The sequence below is a fragment of the Saccopteryx bilineata genome, chromosome 5 (assembly GCF_036850765.1).
Source record: "Saccopteryx bilineata isolate mSacBil1 chromosome 5, mSacBil1_pri_phased_curated, whole genome shotgun sequence".
In the NCBI taxonomy this organism is placed as follows: Eukaryota; Metazoa; Chordata; class Mammalia; order Chiroptera; family Emballonuridae; genus Saccopteryx; species Saccopteryx bilineata.
Window position 1 is genome coordinate 229,114,517 of NC_089494.1, and position 13,877 is coordinate 229,128,393.

The window sequence follows — 13,877 nt, forward strand, 5'->3', positions numbered from 1 at the left end:
AATAAATGATAATCCCTACACAACACATCAAAGTACAAACAAATTTATTTTGATGTGAAATTAGAGGAAGTAACTGAAGACTTAGTTAACAATTTTATCTTAAAGTGGCTTTTGAGTAAAGAATTTTAACTTTTTCTCTTTAAAAAAATCACTGGGGAACTTTGAGCCCAGTGCTTCCTACTCTGTTCATTAATTTCTCCAAGTTAATGGAAATATTCCAATTCTCTGACCTTTTTCTGTTGACAGAAAGTAAGGACCTGCCTCTAATATTTGTCCTTAAGCCTTACACTAACTCATCAGATACAAGAGGAATTTTTTGAATCAAAATAACACTCAAGGCCCTGGCCGGTTGGCTCAGCGGTGGAGCTTCGGCCTGGCGTGGGGGGGGCTGGGTTCCATTCCCGGCCAGGGCACACAGGAGAAGCGTCCATTTGCTTCTCCACCCCCCTCCTTCCTCTCTGTCTCTCTCTTCCCCTCCCGCAGCCAAGGCTCCATTGGAGCAAAAGATATCCCGGGCGCTGGGGATGGCTCCTTGGCCTCTGCCCCAGGCGCTAGAGTGGCTCTGTTCGCAGCAGAGCTACGCCCTGGGCGTTGCCCCTGGTGGGCGTGCCGGGTGGATCCCGGTCGGTCGCATGCGGGAGTCTGTCTGTCTCTCCCTGTTTCCAGCTTCAGAAAAATACAAAAAAAAAAAAACCACTCAAGAGTCCCTAAGTTCCTCTATTTTTAAAAATTTTAAAGATTTTATTTACTGATTTTGGGGGGTGGGGTGGGAAGTATCAACTTGCAGCAGTTACTTCTGCTTCTCTATGTGCCTGACCCAGCAAGCCTAGGGTTGTGAATTTAGGACCTCAGCATTCCAGGTCAACAGCCTATTCACTGTGCCACCACAAGTCAGGCAATTTCCTTTATTCTTAAAACTTGTCATGAAAATTACCAAATACAAAGATTAAGTCCCCGAGTATCTTCCAGTCAACTATCAGCCAAAAGCTTTTGTCTTGAATTCTTGTTCCATCTAGCTGACTTGACAACAACAAAAATAAAACATATTCCACCACAATGCCAGTAGGATTGCTAAGAGAATAATTTCAAGTCCATACTCAGAGTCTTCCATTGTCTAAAAACACCAGTTTTACAGTTTGAATTAAGATTCAAATAAAGTTTCCTCATATTTAGTTCTAAGTGCCCTTTGTTTCTCCTAATACCTTAACTTTAACAGTTTCTGAGATGCAGTGTTCCAGTACCATAAAACGCACCCTCTTGAAGGGCACAACCCAGTGGTTTTTAGTATAAGAATTGTGCAATCATCACCATTATCTAATTCTGGAACATTTTCTCCAAAAAGAAACCCATTTCACACTTGCTTCCCCTCCCCCTTCCCCACATCTTGGGCAACCACTAATCTACTTCCTGTCTATGGATTTGCCTATTCTGGACATTTTGTGTAAACGGGCTTACACAAGATTTTTTTCTGTGTGTTTGTGCCTGGCCTTTTAAACAGCATATTTCAGTGCCCAACAAATGAGTAGTGCTATGCTGTGCTGGGACAGCACTCCTTTTCATGGCTGCATAATATCTCATGATTGGATATACTGAATTGCGTTTATCCATTTATCAGGTGGTGGCTATGCCTTTGACTTTCTGAAGAAACTATGTCATGTAGAGTGTTCCACATGCTGGCTGATGGCTTACTCCTGCTTTTTGTTTATCCTGTTTTTCTTATAGGCTTGAGAGAAACCCACATTCATGAAATCTTGGTTGTCAGATTTTAGGGTGTGGAAGAACCCCCGGCGTGCTTCTCTAGGTGCAGATTTTTAAGCTCCGTCACTGGATTGATTTAGTAGACTTGAAATGGGGCCCAGGAATCTGTATTTTTAACACACCAGTTCTTATGCAGGTTTTCTGAGAACATATTTTGAGAAACTCTGTCCTTTAAACCTGGATTTTAATGGCACTTAACATTTCATAAGAAAACCATAAAAGCAGCTGGTAGATCATTCATTGCCTAAGACTTAAATAAAGTTGGAAATACTCATAGAATTACTGAAAGGGGTGAATGTAACTTAATATTCTGGCTGATATCTTCTGAGTTGGAGACATTTGAAGGAATGACGGCCAAGAGAATTGTGTGGCAGATGTGACTTAGTCACCCTGGAATGAGTGAAGTAGCCAAATTTAGCTTTAAAGGCAATGAAGCCATTAGTCTCTAAGAATTAAATCACTGCACAGATCTTTACAGTATTGACCTCGAAATTTACAAATGCATTCAGATTAATTAATTGGAGTACTTTGGGGTTCAGGGAATTTTAATTCTTAACCTGAAGCCATTTTCTTTTAGGTGAGCAAGAACAAAGTAAATTGTAGATATTTGAAGAGAGCGATCCTTTTACTCTAGAAATATGCTACAACAAAGTACAACCATTTTTGCTTCAACACTTTTTCATTATAGTTTCCATTATCTAAATAGAGTATTTTACAGCACCAAAAACTCCCGAGTAGAAAGAGTTGTTTTCTCTTAATTTAATGACAAGAGTTTTCTTTCACTTAATAGATGAGTGATCCTGTTAAGGGTCTTTTAATGGTGTCAGAGCATCCAGAGCAGCAAATGGAGTTCCATTTACTCTGTGTGCCTCATTACACTATCACCGAAGAGGGTAATGTGGTTGAAGAAAAAACCACCAGTGCTTTTTTAGGCTTTGAGAGAAAAAAAAAATGGATTTTAGGATATGACAACTGAATTTCAACATTCAAATGCCTTTCCAAGGGCATTCATTGGGGCATTATTTGTAGAAGGGACTCCAGTTTTTGAGCAATTAATAACCTCAACTTTTTTACCTCATTAGCCTGACTAGGCTGAGTACCGACAGCAACCGTATGTTTTTTTTAACAGTTTTTTATTAGGTAAGATTTCAAGCATACCCTCAGATAACGGGAAGACATACCCAGTGTCCAGCTTCAGCAATTAGCAATGGTTTGCCCATTTCATTCATTGGACCACCTACTTGTATTTTTGCTCATTCATTTTCAAGGAAATTTCAGACAGTGTGTCATTTCTCCTGTAAAAGACTTTAATATGCACTTCTAATCGATAACATTTTAACACACACGATGCCTTTATTACACCTAACAATATACATTTTATTATTATCTGATGTCTGGTCCGTATTTGTTTTCTTGGTTGTCTCAAAGCTGTCCCTTTATAGTAGATTTTTTCTAATCGGAATCCAGACAAGATCCACACATAGCATGATAAGTCTCTTTTATTTTGTAATAATCCTCCCTTGTTTGAACACTGATTTGTTGTAGAATTGGATGGTTTGTCCCATAAAATGTCTTAGTGTATTTAACTTATTTTTATTTAACTTATTTCCTAGAAGCTGGCTTTAGGAGATTCAGTTGAATTTTTTGGGTAAGGAAACATGCTTCCGGTGCATTACATCACAGGGCACATAATGACCCGCTTGTCCCATTTTTCCAAGCTGCTTTAATGATTTCAGGTGGTGTCAATCTGATTCTTCACCTTAAAGTTAGCCATCACCCTGTCTTCTATGTCTGTTCATTCTTTATACTCTATTCCATTGGTAGCTATAAAATAGTGATTACATTTAAAAACCATCCCTTCTGTATTTATTAGCTGGACTTCTATAAGGAACAGCTTTTGCTCACAGACTATTTAGCTACTCCATAAACATTTTTACAGGGAAGGCAGGATAAATTCATCCTTTCCTTTACTTAGCAAATTTCAGCTTAATATTACCTCTAATAATCATGGGGAAGTTTTGTATTTTTCTGAATTCAGGACTTTTATGTTTTACATTTCATCAGAAGTATGTTTTTAAAATTGATGCTGGAGATGGAGTCATGAAATGTTGGCATCAGCCTTCTGATACAGTGTTTCTCAAAGTATGACTGCAAACCATATACATATCAGAACCCCATGGGGCATTGGTTAATAGGTAAATTCTTAGTCCCACCAAGACCTACTGGTCCAGTCTTTGAAAGTAAGCCCTGGAATCTGCATTTCTAACAGACCCCTGTAGGAATTTCTAAAATAGCTATGGAATGAATACTCTTATGGGACAGCCTCTTCAGAGCTTGGGAACAAAGCGCCAAGTGGTGGGTACACAACTGAGCATTTACTCTGGAAAAAGGTAATGAGATTAACCACTGATAACTCAAGAGAAGGGAGGGTAAATTAGCAACTTCACGAAGTCCAAGTGGTGCTATGCAGTGCTAGAATTCTTGCAGTGCTGTATCTTGGTTGAGACAATCTAGGTTCTGACTACCTATTGTGATTACAACAGTAAATTCTGTACAAGGTTCTACATGGCATTGAACTAATCTTTCTTATGGATTCCCATGGACAGTATTTTGTTCAATTAATTGATTTGAGAGAGAGACAGGAACATATGTGAAGTTGGATGTGTTCCTGTATGTGCCCTGACCAGAAATCAAACTGGCAACCTCTGTGCTTCGGGACGATACTCTAACCAACTTGCAAGGGCTAGATCAGTGTTGTTTACATCCATAGCTTCAGATCCTGCAAACTGCTGTTTACTGGGCCCCAGAGATTCCCACATCATGATTATGTCATTTCAGGTAACAACAGTTCTACATCCATTTAAGACATGGAGTGCCATTTATATTTGAGGTATCAGTTAACATTGTTATACATTCTAGTTTTGAATTGCTCATTTCTGGGGAACTCATGTTTGATTTTTTTTTTTAATTTTTTTATTATTTATTCATTTTAGAGAGGAGAGAGAGGGAGTCAGAGAGAGAGAGAGAGAGATAGAGACAGGGGGGAGGAGCTGGAAGCATCAACTCCCATATGTGCCTTGACCAGGCAAGCCCAGGGTTTCGAACTGGCGACCTCAGCATTTCCAGGTCGACGCTTTATCCACTGCGCCACCACAGGTCAGGCTTGATATTTTATTAAAATCCTCTAATGCTTGACTTTTTGAGCAAAACATTTGTTTAGTTGGTTTTCCATAAAAGTGATGATCCATCTTTGTAATTTCATCTGCCTTTATTTACTGAATTTTAAATAGTGTTGAATATACTGACTCACAGGAAAAAATATAGATGCTTAAAAAAAGAGCCAGACTTGCAGATCTTGTCAATTGAATTTCTGTAAATTAGGAAAAGCTAAACTACATCTCTCAGCATTTTTCTGCCATGTACTCGGTAAGAGAGAATGGGAGTCCGGTTCCTGGGGCAGAACGGAAGGCTCAGATCTCTAGATGAGTGCAGGCACGTTGTATGCCAGTGAAGTTCAGTGTTATTTCAGTATCCAGCCCATAGAAAGGGCATGGGAAAGGATGGGACAGGGTGGGGCAATCTAGCAGAGCCCTTCAGAACACCAGAATTCTATGCAACCTGTTTTGAGATTCTTCGAGTTGCTGGCAAAGTCCTGGCATTGTTACCTCTGGGCAGAAATCTGGCCTTAAGACTGTCTGGCTAGGGCAGGGGTAATAAACCCAAAGGCCTGTGAGGGCCAGGAAGACAGCATTACTGAGTGAAGAGGCTTGAATAGGAGAATGCAGTTAGGAAGACATGTTCCCAGTGAAGGAAGGCACCCCCTCTCAGCCACTGGCCTTGACCAGGATTATGGAACCCAAATAGCTGGAGCTTTTGGAAGTTTCAAGAGATGCTGATAATCTGAATTTTTATATGAGCTTTCTAGATATCAAATGTTGATATTAACAAATGGATCTTAAGTACAGCTGTGGTTAAACTAAATGTCTGTGGACCACTGTTTTGGGGCTTTTGATTTAGGGGATACAGTACTTTAAATTAATACCACAATGAAATAGTAGGGAACTTAACATTTTCCAGATCAAAATGAGTAAGTTAGAGTCTATGGCTGGTTTGCTGATGCTTTTAGCAGATACTCCAGCCATAAACCTTATAGGGATATTAGCTATATTCTGGTCAGTAGCCAAAGGTTAGACGTTTGCAGTTGTGTGTCATTTGTCACCTAGACGCTCTGGATGAATGAATATGGATCGGTGCAGAGACATAACTCAAAGTCCATGCTCTATTGATTATGGACCAGTGTTGACACTGACATCTTCCTGTAAGGAAACTGTTGCATTACAGAGCTAGCCACCTGCCCCCCCCCCCCCTGCACCAGCATCCTCAGAGGAAAACAAAACTGCGTATTTATAAAACTCTAAGCCTTGACTTGCTGGAAAGGAAGGTAGTGAGGATTTGGACAGACCGCTCTTGTCTTTCTGAAGAGTGATAGCCAGATAGCATGTTCTGTTGGGATTGGATTTCAGTGTCAAGTTGTCTTCTAATTAGAAAGAGAAAGCATGGCTATATACTTACAACATATGGACATATTGATATTTCATGGTTAAGTGCACTCACAATCTGAACTTTGTAAAATTAAATCAAGTTTAAAGAGAAAGTTTACTCTTAAGTAAACGTGTTGGATAAAATTCTGTATCCTATCAAAGGCTAAGTGCATATGAACTAGAATTCTAGTTCTGGCTCTGTCTGCAGCTGGTCTAGGCCTCCTTCATTTGACCTGTCTTGGCTCCAAGTTGGTTGAATTAGAATAGGGAGGATGTGGAGCAGCTGGAACTCTGACACGCTGCTGGTGGGAGTATAAGTTAGTATGAGCACCTTAAGCACCTCTTTGGCATTATCTCCCCGAGTTGATCATATGCATACCCTAGGACCCAGCAACTTATGCCTAAGTGTATACTCCACAGAAATGTGTGCTCGTGTTCTCCAAAGAACACATAACAAGAACATCATAGGAGCATTTTTGGCAATAGTCTTCAGCTAGAAATAACCCAAATATCTGACAATGTTGAATTTGTGACATCTTCATGCAATGGAATACTATATGGCAACAAAAACTAATGAACTATACAGCTTCTTTGAGCAACACCACTGAATCTCAAACATAATATTGAGCAAAAAAAAAAAGGGGGGGAGCAAAAAATAGTTACACACTGTATGGTTTTATTTATATAAGCACACACAAACAAACCTGACCTATGGTGGCATAGTGGATAAAGCGTCCACCTGGAATGTTGAGGTCGCCGGTTCGAAACCCTGGGCTTCCCTGGTCAAGGCACATATGGGAGTTGATGCTTCCTACTCCTTCCTCCCTCCTCACTCTCAAATGAAAAAATAAAATCTAAAAACACACACACACAAAGCCCAGGCAAAACTAAGCTATGGTGTTAGCAGTCAGAATAGGGTTACCGTTGGGGACGAGAGGATAGTGATGGTGCAGGAGAGAAGACTCACTGGTGCTGGTGACGTTCCATTTCTTCACCTGGGTGCTATCGTGTGGGTGTGTCTGTGTTGTGACGGTTCGTTTAAGATTTATGCACTTTTCTATTTTAAAAATACTGAAAACAAAAAAGTTGATGCTTTGTGCTTAGACATAATAGCTCTTTTAAAAAGTTCTAATAACCCATAGGAATCAGCAATAGCTGTTGCTGAGACTTATTATTTTGTAACATTGACTTCAGCCAAATGGCTCATAACTACCAACGCACTCCCCACGAGACAGGTAAGCTATCTTGAGTTGCCCTGTTATTAAAAAGAAAAAAGTCCAAGTAGCAATGAGTATAGGATACCTAAAATGGGAACATCTACAGTGTCATTGTGTGTGTGTGTGTGTGTGAGACAGAGAGAGAGAAGCATCAACTTGTTGTTCCACTTAGTTGTGCATCCATTGATTGCATCTCATGTGCCCTGACCAGGGCTCAAACCAATGACTTTGGGTAAAGCCGACACCTTCAGAATCAACTCAATGACCCTGGGATTGAGCCAGCGACCCCAGTGCTCCAGGACGATGCTCTATCCACTGTGCGACCAGCCTGGGCTACAGTGGCATTTCAGAGGTTCCAGTTGAACTAGAATTTTATCAATAACAGCACAAACCATTTATAATTATTTTAATCAATTAGTACTTTTGAAGGTTTTCATGTGGGTTTGAAAGGCTTATCAAGTGATAACATTCTGAGTCAGTCAGTTCCTCACAGCTTACCCTTTTTGGCCACTGGTGACAGTAACTGATGACTAGCATGTGCGTAGTACCGTACAAGGTACATAGCACCGCAGCCACCACTAGGATGCTGCTCATGTGGCCTTGTTATGGTCACCCTTAATCTGGCCATCTGACCCAATTTTCTGAGAAGAAATGGAGTAAAGCCATGACCACTGACTGGGGACAAAACTGTACACTGAGAGAGTTCAGTACTGTCTTACCTTGTCCTCAATGGACCATGTGTTTGACAGCTTTCTAGAAGGGCAGAACCAAAGAAAATTATACGCACTTCCTCCTGAGGGAAGTTCATTCCAGGTGCCACCTGTGAATCCTTGCCCTGCCACCAGGTGGCAGTGGTGGCAGTGAGGTTAAAGCTATGGCAGTAATCACACCTGTACTGGGAGCACAGGAGGGCATAATTCTTCCTTTATTGTAAGTAGTGTTTGCGGACATGGAAGGAATCTAAATGCCCCCAAAGAAAGCCTGTTCTAAATCTGATCAGGCTATTAGAACAAATATACCTTAGAGAGTCTATACTTAGAATTCTTCAAACACACGCCCACATTCAACAATGAATAAGGTTTTGTTAAAACGTTGATGAGATGCCATAGAAACTTAACTCTTTTTACTATCAATTCGCCTATGGTAAAATTGGCCTTGTTATACCTTTTTTTTGCTTAGTCACAGAACCTATTGACAACAGTAAGTGAGAATTTATTGTATTTATGTGCCTCACTATTCTGAGGGAATGGCAGTAACAAAGTAGTCAGAACCCTCCGATGGAGCTTCTTTTCCTGTCTACTGTGAAAATAGAGGGCATCTCATATTAACTTCCTCAACCTAATGGCTGGAATTCCTCTTTTCCAAAGCTCTTGGGCCCTTGATCTGCCTTCCCTATCCTTTTAATAATGGAACTCCATCAAACCTCACTTCTAGGTTAACTAGCCTCTCATCTTCTGATGACAAACATACTCAGGGTCTCTACACACTAATAAGCATTGTGAAAAGGACAAATGAAATGAGCAAACCTGTCCACTGATTGCCTGACCTTCCTTAAGCTGCTGTCTGAGATCTCCTTATTTTATGACCAAATCTCTATAGATAATCTCTGCAAGCTCATGTGCTTCAACTTCCTTATCACACACTCACCTTCTAAACCTCACCCTCCCCATACCCACGAGGGCTGTCAGTTCTATTAATTCAGACCCAAATCTGGAGGAAAGTAAATACAACCCGGAAAGCAGGATGGTGAGCGAAATGGTTCTGGTCAAGTGTGCATAGTGTTTCAGGTACAATAATTACTTGCTAAGTGTCTGAGAGCCTCCTGTGTGGGTATCTAGCATTCTGCCAGGCATCTTAGCTTTCTAAGAAATAAAAGTGATCTTTGATAAAAACTTACCAAGAAAGGTGGAATTGAGAAATCTTCCTCGAGGTGAGGTTTGAACTGTGTTTTGAGGAATGAGTGGGCTTGAAATATAAGGAAGAATAATTGCCCAAGAGTGAGGGGAGTCAAGGGAATGCGGGCTTAAAAACATGAAGTGAGACTGATGTATTTGTTTTAAGAATTGGCGGTGGGACTTGACCAGGTGGTGGCACAGTGGATAGAGCATCTGACTGGGATGCAGAGGTCCCAGGTTCGAAACCCAAAGTCACCAGCTTAAGCACGGGCTCACCATCTTGAGCGTGAGATCATAACCATGACCCCATGGTTGCTGGCTTGAGCCCAAAGGTTGCTGGTTTGAAGCCCAAGGTCATGGCTTGAACCCAAAGTCGCTGACTTGAGCAAGGGGTCGCTCACCCTGCTGTAGCCCCTGGTCAAGGCACATATTAGAAAGCAATCAATGAACAACTAAGGAGACTAAGGAGCCGCAATGAAGAATTGATGCTTCTCATCTCCCTTTCTGTCTGTCCCTATCTGTCCCTCTCTCCATCTCTATCTGTCTCTGTCACCAAAAAAAAAGAAAAGAAAAAAAAAGAATGGGAGGTGGGAAAACAATTGGAAGAGGTGGGGCAGAGCCTGATTAGGGAGGTTTTTGCAAACCAAGCAGAGCGCTACTCACTGAAGCTACTTTTGACTGTTACTGCCCTTTCTTCCCCTTCAAAGCCAAATATCTTTAAGTCTTCTCATCTCTCTTTCACTTAACAACCCATTCCAATATGTATTCTATCCTAACCATTCCATGCAAGCTGCCATTGATAGAATTCAAAGGACTCTTGAGTTAATAAACTCTGGTGAGATAATACATGAACTGAGGCAAATTAAACTCTGAGGCTGTTTTTCTCTTCTCTAAAATGAGCATTATAATACCATGCCTTCCTCATAGGGATGTCAGAAGGATTAAATGCATTTGAAAGCCTTGCTGGAGAACTGAAAGTTGTTACTGTTAGTATTGTTTAAATTCTTACTGGTTTCAGAGAGAGAGGGAGTAAGAGAGAGGGAGAGAGAAACGATTTGTTTTCCCACTTGTCTATGCTTTCATTGGATGCTTCTTGTATGTGCCCTGACCATGAATCAAACCTGCAACCTTGGTGTATCGGGAGGATGCTCTAAGTCTAACCAACTGAGCTCTCAGCCAGAGCAACTACTGTTAGTATTTATCTTCCTTGATCTCTTAGCTGTATTTGATACATTTGACTATTTCTTCCATCTTGAAATACTCTGGCTTTTGTAATATTGTATGTTTCTTTGCATCTTCTATACTATAGAAGCTCTATATTAGTTTTGTTTTTGTTTTTTTCTTCTCGTCCTCCTCCTGAACCTTGTGTGGTGGAGCTCTCCTGGACTATCCCCTTGTCAGTTCTCATTCTATACACTCCTAGGCAATTTCACCCATAACTGTATCCTCACTATCTTCTCTATTTTACTTACTCTTAGATTTATCTCCAGTCCAGACATTTCTTTTGTGCCCTAGACTCGTGATTGATACACGTATTCTCAAATCCAGATCTTTCTTACCACCTACACTGAACTTTCTCCTTCAGCATTCTCTGTTGTAAAAAAAAAATAAAAAAATTACATTCCTTTTCATTTTAGTCAGAATCTTGGGATTCATCTTTGACTCAGCCCTCATTCCCATCAGTCACCAGATTCAGCTGACTACCTTCAAAAGAAAGTCTTCAATCTCTCCACTTTTATTTTCCCCATTGCCACTCCTTACCTAAAACCTGAGGTGCCAACAACTCTGGGTTTTCTCACCAGATTTCTTTTTTTTTTTTTTAATAATTTTATTTATTTATTCATTTTAGAAAGGGGAGAGAGAGAGAAGAGAGAGAGAGAAGGGGGGAGGAGCAGGAAGCATCAACTCCCATATGTGCCTTGACCAGGCAAGCCCAGGGTTTTGAACCGGCGACCTCAGCATTTCCAGGTCGACGCTTTATCTACTGCACCACCACAGGTCAGGCCTCACCAGATTTCTAACTGGCCTCACCTAGAATGCTGCCGCACTCCTCCTTCAACTTTCTTTCCTCATGTAGTAGCAGCTAGAGTAATCTCTTCTTTCAGTTAATCAAAATGGATGAGAAAATAAAGTCTAATCATGTTCCAGTCTAGCTTAAAAATCCTTCAATGGCATTTCAAAATAAGCCAATTGTTCCAAAGACTTAAAGTCTTAACCACCCATAAATACACTCATAATTTTAGATGTAGTTTCCCTGTTATACAAAGTCAAATTTGATGTTCACTCCAAAGTTAGCTTATCCTTATTTTATACTAATTGCATGTAAAAGTAGCAAAGGCATTCATAATGTCGACGAGCACCACTAATGAAATTGAACACTGCGGGCACTCTGACATTCTTCTTTTATCTTAGGATCACCAGTGCCTCACACAGCATTGGGCACAAAGTTTGTAATAAGTATTTGATGCATGAGAAAAAGAAAAACTGCTGTCATCAAGTTCCTCACAGAATTGAAATATAACCAACAGAAGCCAGTTTGGTTTCAAACTCAAGTCTACAACCAGCAAAATGTTTTTCTCTCAGACAGCCAAATGTTTACTAACATTTGCATATCGAGTAAGCTGCAATAACCTATTTGGCAATGAGGAAAAAGAAGAAGGAATGAATGTGCCAGGCACAGTGCCTGAGACCACATGAGATTTTTAAAAATTCACTAGACAAGATTCCTTTTTTCCAGGAGCTTCCAGGCCACTTGGAGAGAAGCAACTGTCCAGATAGTATCTGATTTTGAGGCTTTTCCTATGGACAAGGCACTGTGTCTTTCTTTAGGTATGTCTCTTCATGTCTCTTCATGTCTGATGAGGGTTGGGAAATAAACATTAATCAAAAAAATCACATGCACAATAATAAAAGCAGCTATCCCATATAGTGGTTAGTACGTGCCAGGCACACTTTTAGTACTTCACATATACTAATGCAAAGACACTCTCTGAGGGGCACTCTTATCTTCATTTTATAGATAAACAGGCACAGAGAGATTAAAAACTTGCTTGAGGTCATATAGCTGGTATAGGCAGTCTGGATCCAGGGTTCATTTTTTTTTTTTTAATTAAGTGAGAGGTGGGGAGGGGGGAACGCAGAGAAAGACTCCCGCTTGCATCCCTACTGGGATCCACCTGGCAAGCCCTCTATAGGGTGATGCTCAGCCCATCTGGGGCCGCTGCTCCATTGCTTGGCAACCAAGCTCTTTTAGCACCTGAGGCAGGGCCATGGAGCCATTCTCAGCACCTGGGGCCACCTTGTTCAAACTATTCAAGCCATATCTGCTGGAAGAGAAGAGGGAGAGAGAAAGAAGGGGGAGGGGGAAGAAGCAGATGGTTGCTTCTCCTGTGTGCCCTGACCAGGAATCAAACCAGGGACTTTCACATGTCAGGCCAATGCTCTACCGCTGAGCCAACCAGCCAGGGCCCCAGAGTTCATTTTTTAACCACCCACTGTACTGCCTCTATGCTATATGGCATAAATGTATTTATAAATATAAGGTCCACAAAGGGAAGATAAATGGTGCTATAAGAACATATAACAAGGGCATTTCATCATCTTGTCTTGAATCATTGGAAGGCTGAGTGGTGTTAACTAAGCAAAGAGAGGAAGCAGGAGAAGGACACAAGAAACTGGTAACAAGAGGGGAAAACATGGAACCACCTGGATATGGGAGTTAATTGGTGGGGTGGGGGTGAGCAATCAGGAGAGGTTTTATGAAAGACACAGAGCCATCCCCCCAAAGATTGGTTTAGTGAGTAGAGAAGAAAAGGAAACATCATGAATTTGGAATGAACCTAATGAATTTTGGGGGACAGGGAAACTGGTTATTAGAATTCTTTAAGTGGTAATAGCAGATACTCACTTTAAATTGGCCAAATAAAACAAAGACTTTAATGATTTTAGTTGCTAAAGAGTCCAGGAAATAGATCATGCAGCAAGTGGACAAAGAATGTTGTTAGGATCTCTCTTTCATTCCTCAGACTCATGTTTCTATGTTGGCTTCATGCTCAGGCAGTGGGAAGATGGCTGCTCTAGATTTTATCCAATTAGCTCAGAAGGGTGTACTTCCTCACCCAAAAACCCAGGGCCGGCTTTCATTGGCTCAGCTTATATTGCATCCTCTTTGCTGAACCAATCACTGTGTCTGGGCTATAAGTTATTCTCATTGGCCAAGTCTGGATCATGTGCCTTACTCTGGAGCCAGGGGGCTGGTGTGACACACCTGAACCTTCAGTTCTGAGAATGGGAGAGGGAAAGTCCCCGAAGTCGAATCTGGGAGTTAGGCAGGCAAAAACAGAGAAGGCCACACAAGAGGTTGGATCAGTGCTATTCATACTTTACATACAAAATATCATTGAGTAGGGCTGAAATGGGCACCGGGAGTCTGCACTTCTAATAGGCTCCCAGGTGAGGCCAGTGGG